Source organism: Pteropus medius, unplaced genomic scaffold (genome assembly GCF_902729225.1).
Source record: "Pteropus medius unplaced genomic scaffold, Ma_sr-lr_union100, whole genome shotgun sequence".
NCBI lineage: Eukaryota > Metazoa > Chordata > Mammalia > Chiroptera > Pteropodidae > Pteropus > Pteropus medius.
The window spans coordinates 692,794-701,905 of NW_024347855.1; positions in this window are offsets into that span (position 1 = coordinate 692,794).

Below are 9,112 nucleotides of genomic sequence, written 5' to 3' on the forward strand. Positions count from 1 at the left end.
GGCTTTCTGATCATAAATATTTGTTGATACTCTATTCACTGCAACCAAAGAACCCTGACTAAAATAGAGGTACTGGCCTGTTTGGTGATGCAATTATCGAAAAGAAGCTCTTGTCCTGAGAACCTGGCAAGCTCGCTCTCTGTCTCTCTGTCTCTGTCTCTCTGTCTCTCTGTCTCTCTGTCTCTCTCTTTCTCTCTCTCTCTTTCTCTCTTTCTCTCATCTGTCTGTCTCTCCCTCTCCCTTTCCACATAACCAGTTGTCCCGCTACCATTTATTGAACATTCTTTCTTTCTCCACCCAAATGCATTTTTTTTTTGTCATCAATTAAGTTTTCATGGATTCTTGGGTCTGTTTCTGGGCTCTCCATCTGGTCCCGTTGGCATACTGGGTTAAATAAAGTCTCCCAACAATTCATGCCCACCCAGAACCACATATTGTGGCTTTATTGGAAATAGGGTCTTTGCAGATTTTATTAGTTAAGATGAGGTCACACTGGAGTAAGGTAGGCCCTAAATCCAATGACTGGTGTCCTTATAAGAAGAGACACACAGAGAGAAGAAGTCTGTATGAACATGAGGCAGAGATTAGAGTAAAGCATCCACAAACCAAGGAATTCCAAGGATTGCCGACAGCTACCAAAAGCAGGAAGAGGCAGGAAGAACCCTCCTCTATAGGTTTCGGAAGGAGCGTGACCCTGCCAACACCTCGATTTTGGACTTCTAGCCTCCAGTACTGTGAGAAAATGGATTTCTGTTGTTTCAGTCACTGAGTCTGTGGTTCTTTGTTAGGGCAACCACAGGAAACTAATACGTTTAGTTAGTTGTCTATCTAGTGGAAATACCACACTATCTGAATTATTATAACTTAATTATTACAAGTCTGGATATCTGATTGGGATGCTCTCTTTCACTCTGCTCTTCCTCAGGATTGTGGCACTTCTGCTTGGCCCTTTTTCTCTTCTACCTAGATGCAGACCTACAGAAACAGCACCACAGTTTATATTTTCACATTTTAGAAAACTGTGGTTAAATTTATGAACAGTGAAATGCACAGACTTCGAGTGTACAATTTAATGAGTTTTGACACGTATCGAGCCCCATCGAGGTCGGCACGTTTCCCTCGCCCCAGAGAGCTCCCTCGTTCTCCTCCACATCAGTCTCCAACTCCCTCGACAGCCACGGCTCCTGTTTCACTCACCATAGATTAGATTTTCTTGTTCTTTAATATCAAATAAATGAACTATAATCTATACGCTTTTTGGGGTTTGGCTCTTTTACTTAGCATGATATCATTAATTTAAAATGTTAATTTAGGTACATTGAATGGAATTCACTTACCAACATTTATTCTTGGTCTCAGAGGTTGTAGAAAGGGCAGGATTTGGTTACTAAGTGATTGTGCATTGAGGATTCAATAAAGGCTCCAAAGTCGTGTAGCGACGGTCCATTTAAAAGAATGCATGTGTCTGTGCATATGCACGTGTGTGTGTCTGTGTGTGTGCATGTGTCTGCTTGCATGTTTTTCCATTCCCTGCATAAGATGGACGTCTGGAAGGAAATATACACAAAAGTCTAATTATCAGAGGTTCCTGGAAAATGGGAATAAAAGAGAGTGGTGAGGAATACCTTTTTTTTTTTTTTGCCTCATTTCTGTATGATTTTAATTCATTTCAGTAAGCATTTATAATGTATTAATGTATTTTTGAGAAATGACCCTCAGGTTTCTGGCTTGGGCACATAGATTAATTCATGGTTCCTAAAAGCAAGGTAGGAACTATCGGAGGAACACAGTGTTTGCAGGGAGATGAGCTCGGTTTATCTGCGTTGAGTTGGAGGCATCCTCTGGGCACCTTGGTGGAAATGTCCATTTGGTTGTTGAAAATATAGGACTAGAGCTCAGAAAAGGGGTAGGAACTGGAGGTAAAGGTCTGAGAGTCAGCACTTACTTCCGGAAAGAAAGTAGACTCAGCACTGCAGAGGCATCTCCCTCTAGGGACAACGTGAGTCTGTGCTTCCCAGCATGGCTGTCCATAGGAATCACTTTAAGGAGGTTTTAAAAATCCCCAAGCCTGCACCTTGGCCTGACAACAGAAGTAACAACCAAATCTCCTCCTAGCCCAGAAAAATCTCTTCACAAAGGTGAGAGATAAAGAAACGGTTGTATTATTGAATGAGCATGAAGCCAGAACTTGGTGTGCATCATCGGCAGTCTGCTAAGAGGTGGCAAAGACAGACAGAATCCCACCCTTTTGTGTAGTCTGGTCAATACCACCCATGACATACATGTCTAAAGGAGAAATGAAACTCCTGTCTCTTCGACAAGAGGAAGTTGCATCTTGCAGACAAGCCCCTGGGCTAAGGTCCTCCAGACAGAGGGACCCTCTTCCATGTTCATATTTCAAAGACAGGGCTGCATGCCCACAAAAGACATCTTGGGATGCAAACCTGCTTAGGGGCTACTTCTGCTTTTAGAAAGTTTACTTCATCTTAAAGAGGGAGTGAAGCATGTATGGCATTGAGTTTTCTAAAGGAAATGTTGATGAGAGGAGGCAGTTTTTGCCCCTTCTTGGCACTAGGCATTAGGTTTGTATTTACCCTTACGGTAATCACAATGGTCTTGAATCAATTTGTTTGACTGAGCGATTAAACACAGAACTCTCTTAGAAGTTTGTGTTCTTGTGTTTGAACATAATTTTGACAAGACCCTTACTCCAGCTTCAAGTATTTATTTTATAGTATTCTAAAGATTGGGATACTAGTCTAAATTGTTGATATTTACCTTTGTGTATTCAAAACATTTCCCACAGGCCTTGGAGGGCCCTGCCCATCAGTGCTTCCTAACCTAGTAAGTCCTGATACCTCTTACCCGGAAATCCAGGTTTAAGTAGCAGAGTGAGACCTCCTTTGCATCTAAGGCAAAGGTCACTGTGCCTTTGCAAGGGTGACAGAGAGGAAAAAAGCTGAGAAACAAAGACATTATTGTGCTTCAACTAATGTCTTCTTTAAGAAAAATTCTCAAGGAAAAAAGATCTCCTTCCCCTTTGTTTAAAAAATCTGGGTCACAGTGTTTTATATGCCTTCAGGGTAGGATTGCCAGCTAAAATATAGAATTCCAGTCAAGTCTGAAATGCAGATGTACGTGAACACGTTAGTGTAAGTGTGACCCATACTGGATGTCCCGTATGTTTATCTTTATTTGCTAAATCTGTCAGTCCTATTTCAGGTGTTTCTCTGGGTGTATAATTCTCACGTCATGAATCCGGGACATTTTTTCTTTATATTATTGGTCTTAAGTTCCAAAGTTAAGAGTGTCATTATTTTTCAACAGTAGAAATACTTTTTAATGTGACTGCATTTGGTGATAGGGCCTTTAAAGAGGTGATTAAGCTAAAATGAGGTCGTTAGGGTGGGCCCTAATCCCAAGTGAATGTTGTCCTTATAAGACAAGGCGATTAGACCACAGAGAGGACCATGTGAAGACACGGGGAGAAGACGGCTGTCTGCAAGCCAAGGAGAGAGGCCTCAAGAGAAACCAACCCTTTCAACATCTTGATTTTGATGTTCCAGTCTCTAGGACTGTGAGCAAATATCTGTTGCCTAAGCTATCCAGGTTGTGGTACTTTGTTACAGTAGCCCAAGCTGAATAATACAACACTAAATCTTGGGGGTGTTTATTATGAAAGGAAGAAGAAAAGATGATGGAACAACCAGAGTGTCCTCCGAGTGTGATACCTGCCCTCATCTGGTGTCCTTCTGCCTTTCCCGAGGGCTTATCTGTCAAGGGCGCAAGTTGATGTGGAAGCCTACTTCCCAGTTCTTCGCAGTGCAGTTTCCCATCATCCACAGAGACTTGACAAACAACACTTCTTGGGTGGGGCTTCCTTCACCTGTGTGGAGAAAAATACCTGCTTCCTCTCCTGAATTGCAGAATCTCGTACAAAACTTTGTAAGGGTTATTACATAATATCATGTTGTATCGCAATGATTTTTAATGTGTGTCTTATAAAAATAAATCTAGCTTATGGGTAACACTCTTATAAAGTTGTCTCTGGAACCAAATTATAAGCCTCCTGTAATGAGCAGATCCTACAAAATACCTGACATTTGAATCTGCATTGAAAGAACAAGGGAGGGAAAACCAACCATAAGCATTCTGATTTATAGACTACATTCAAAACCCACCTCCTTGCTTTATAATCATGCCTCTCATTTGCATAGATCTCCCTGGCACAGTAGAGAGCAAGAAGACTTTGGACTTGCCATCTACCTAAACCTGTTTTTCTTCTTTAAAGGTCTTCGTGGAAGAAAGACTCTAAGGTGACTTACTGCAGGATAAGTGGGGCATGTGGGGCCTTCTGAGCCGGCAATCTCTTCTCAGATGAAACTGTACAGGAAGCACCTGAGTTTGGAAGGATCCAGAACAGGAATAACAAAAGACTCAGCATTCACTGAGCACATTCTGCACACCAGACACTGGCTGAGCCCTCTTTAAGAGGGCTTAGATGAGGTGATATGACCGGACCAGGGTCACGCACCCAGAAGCAGTGAGCTGAGACTTGAACTTGCACAGTCTTCAAGACCCAAGTTCTTAGCCACAGCAGCCTTGGGAAGGGATGCTTTCTCCCAAGAAACAGACTCATGTAGGGTGATCCTGTGGCCTTGTGTTCCTGGGACAGTTCTGGTTGTTGCCTGTGGTCTCAACACAATTATTTCACTTAATTGTCCCAGCCTGGACCTCACCCATAGAGCAAAGAAAAGGGCAGGAAGGATGGAAGGGAAATTGACCCTCAGAACAAGGCCTCCTGCACTTGCTGAAGACAGGCACCCAGCTCCCATTTGGAGATGTGGACATTTTGTGGGGGTCACTGGAAACCTCATAATCTCCCAATATTGGTCATTTTTATGTCCCCCACCGCAGTTCCTTAATTCCTTACTCGTAACATCTGCATGTGTACCTTCTTGCTTTCTGGGAAGGGCAGGAGCAGAAAGCCTCATAAGGACCTGTGGAGAGGAGGAAATTTCCCCTACCCTCAAGGTTCTTTTGGCTCATCTAATAATTAAATAGACATGAGACAGATTAACAAAATAAAAAGACAAAATTTAATTACATATGTATGTATGTATGTATGGGAACCCCACATACATGAAAGAGTCAAAGACCCCACATACATGAGAGGTGCAGAAACAGAAAGAGAAAATGCAGTATATGTGACATTCTGAGCTAAGGATGAGGTAAGGCTCCTTGAGATTTCAGAGGGGAAGAAGGACATTGACAGGATAATAAGAAGAGCGGATGTTTAGTAACTAGTAGTTGGCCCTGCCCTATAGACAGGTCATAAAAAGTTATTTCTGATGATAACTCTTATTATGGGAAAGGCCCCTAATTTGAATTCTTTAAGGGAGATGTAAAAGTTTCTCATAAGCCGCAGGGTCTCAGTTGCCTTCAGCTCAAAATGATCCACATGCCAAAGTGGCACATCTTGGAAAGGCCTGTTCTGAATCCCCTCAGATCCTCTGGGTGGGAGGCATATGTTTCATGCAAATTAATTCCCACAGTCTCAGCAGGCCTGTAAGGCTGGGTGCTGGCCCTGCCCCAGACCGTGGGGCCGAGGTACACAACAGGCTGCCTAGGGGCCAAAGTCAAGGCTGGGGCTCAAGACAGGAGGATCAGCTCAAGGACCTCCAACTGCCTCTCCCTTCAGCCCCCGGTGGGAGAAGGCATACGTCCTTTACTGTTTTACTGTTTAAAATAAACTGTTATGAAAAATTTCAAAAAATTTCACAAAAGTCTCTTTATGTACCTAATATCCATCTTCAACAATTTTGCCTTTTTTTTTCATCTGCTCTCTCTTTTTTTCCCTTTGCTGAACAATATTTAAATCCAGCTCCAGACTTCATATTACTTCACCCATAAATACTTTTTATGGTCAAGGTTATGTCTGGCTCGTCCTAGATAAACAGGGAACATCCCAAGTCTCACCTAAGTCACGTGGGGCAAGTAAGCCAGAGATAGCTCACTCATCTCTGCAGTGAGCCATTTTCCAGAACACAAAACAGGGGTGGGGTATTTTTAACCTTTGCTGTTTTTTTGCCTTTACTGTTTTCCAAGATCACGGGGCTTGGAAAGCTCAACAGTGGTCAGTTTCCATTAAACACACACACACACACACACACACACACACGAAACATATATATCAAGTAAGGGCTTAAAAATAGCATCTTAACATTATTAACACAGCCAATATTATTAATAGTTCCTTAATCTCATCTACTATCCAGTCCATGTTAAATTCCTTCCCAGTCACCAACACTAATTTCACTCTTGTTTTTTTGGCCACGTGTTGCATTTGGTTGTCACCTCTCTTAATCTTCTTTTCATCTATAATGGCAGCTCCACCCAGCCCTCTGCTGAACACTGGGTCATGCTGTTGTGCAGCCCCTGGCTCACAGACCAGCACTGGGAGCTCATGAGAAATGCAGTCTCAGGCTCCCCACTGCCCACCGCTCTGCTGCATCAGGATCCACATCTCACTGAGTGCCCAGGTGACCTGGGTCTCTCAGTCAGTGTCTGAGTAGTGCTGCTGTAATTCAGATAAACTATGCTTCTTTGCCACCCATAGCTCCTGTGACCAGGCAGCATGCACAGAAGCTCGATGGCTTCAGGTCCAATGGCATGGCAAGGAGACTCACGGTGGTGCTGGTGCTATGCACCCTTTGCCCCACACTGGGAAGCACTTGGTGTCTTGTGGCCCACTGTATTATTCTGAAATGGATCAGCAGGTTCAGATGTTGTTACTTTTGTCCCTCCATCACCCACAGGTCTTATGACTTGTCACCTAGATATTCTGTTAGTCTTAGGGGGATGGGCATCCCCAGGAATTTCTACAATCAAGCAATAAGAACAGGGATTCCTGCTAGCAGAGGAGCATCTGTTGGGTGATGACTCGAAACCAGGCTGCAGGTAGCCCTCGAGGCTCTCAGGCCCTCTCAGTGCGACCTCCCCAGAGAAACTGGGTCCTGGGTCCCTTGTGTGGGAATTCTTACACTAGTACACAATGGCAGCCTCCATGGTACCCAGAAGCTTTAGTGCTACAAAGTGGGTTCACCACACAGTCTTATCAAGAACACTGAAAGAGCCATGCTGGGGAGACCAGGAGCTGGCTACCCTCTGTACAGGCTCCATGCTCGCTCCTGGGGTGTGTGCACAGTTTGATTTCTTTACTCTGGGTGTGATCTGACTGTTGTGGATCATCATGGCTGCCAGTTTGGAGGAAAAGGAGCCTAGCTGAGAACATGCCCAGGACACTTAGAGCACTGGGCATGTGGAGGCAGTGGAGGACACAGGGGTCTTCTGTTCCTGGGTGGGGAGCTCAGGCAGATGTTGAGGAGGAGGACAGGCTCGGGCGGGGGTTCCAGCAGTCTTTAGTATGCTGGAGGCCCTTCCACCTTCGTGGTCCTCTGGCTGTTGGCCATCCTCACCTGCTTGGACACAGATCCTTTCTCTCTCTGTATCTTTCTTTCCACTCTTCCTGGAGGGCGGCCCTGCTCTTAACTAACTTGCTCTCGACACAGAATGCTTGAACTCTAGTTTTATCTGGCCCCAAAATACACTCTATATGGGGTACTGCCGTCACACTCAAGTCCGAGTACACGTATCCTGTGGTCTGTGTTTCCTGTCTGGGCATCAGAACGACAGGATCAGGGCTGCTCTTTAAGGCAGTTGTGAGAAATTGGGTGGGAGGGGAGGCTGGAATCCTGATACCCATCAGGAAAAGGGCAGGAGTTATAGAAAAGAGGGGCCTTGAAGAAGAAAGAAGTGTACACCAGGCAAGATGAAAGAGGAGGAGCTGTGTTAACAAGGTTGAAAGCCAGGCAGTTTGGGACACAAGATGCTGAGTACAAGAGAAGTGGGGTCAGGAGTGTCACACATGCTCATAGAAACAAAGACAGGAAGTAGGAAATGGGGTTTGGGACTCAAAGAAAGGTCAGAATGTGAGAGGATTTAGAGAGTCAGTCTGGTGGGCTTGTAGCAGATTGCAAAGGAAAGGAACAGGACAAAAACAAGAGGATGGGGTCGAGTCGAGAGGGGTGGCTTTGTGCTTGTTTTGTTTTGTAAGATCCAGCAGAGGGCCAAGGGGAACCACCCCACACCACTGATGTAAAGATAAGTCTCTTTATGTGTGGACTTGGCTCTGCAGAAGAAAGGACCATCATTTGGAATGTGCCAAGAAGGTCAGAGCATGGATAAGGGGTCTTTGAAAGAAGTGATACTATGTCTTTCAAAAGCAAAATGCTGTTAACTGAGCTGAGAGCTTCAAGAATTTTCCCAGAACCAGTGAACTAGGAAGGTTGGCAGAACTGGCATTTGGGGTTATGCTTACTGGAGCACCAAATTTCCTAGTCTTTCAGGATTTGGAGAGCATGAAAATGGACAGAACAACGTCCTCAGTTTAGGGGCAGGTATATTCCACAAATTACTTTCAAGTTTCGTTTAGCCCTCAGATGGAATACTCCTGAAAAACCAATACTAAACACCCAGGCTGGTTCACAAAAGCCCTGGCAGACCTGCGGTGGAATGCTGAGAACATTATTTCTACCACACCCAGCTGTAGTTTATAGGGTCTTTTCAGAAGAAAGAGCATTTGGAGTCCCAGGAAGACACTTCTTCACCGGTGGGCTGGCCATTGGTGGAGTAGGTTCCCGGAAGGTGGTCATGGGACATTTGCAGAGAAGGTGTCTTTCTGATTTGCCCAATCGCCTACTGTTCTGAATCCATTATTTAAAAAAGACTTTGGACCTGTGGAGGACCGAGGCTACAAAAGTAGCTTAAATCTTAAAGTATCTTAAATCTCTTTTTATCTCATCACTTATCCAAAGCAAAATTCAGAACACTGTTTTGGCAAATTTTCTATGGCCTCCCAGGTATGAAAAGCAGTTTAGAGGTGGTTTTCGTGCCATAATATTGAAATCTCAAGACCATGTAATGGTGACCAGCGACCAAAGGAGATACAATTCAAAAGCAGGGCAGCAGTGATCAAGGGAAGAATGGCTGACACACTGTTTTTGTTTGGTGGTGCTTTCCATCAGAAGTAAAAGGCACATGAAGCTGTGTG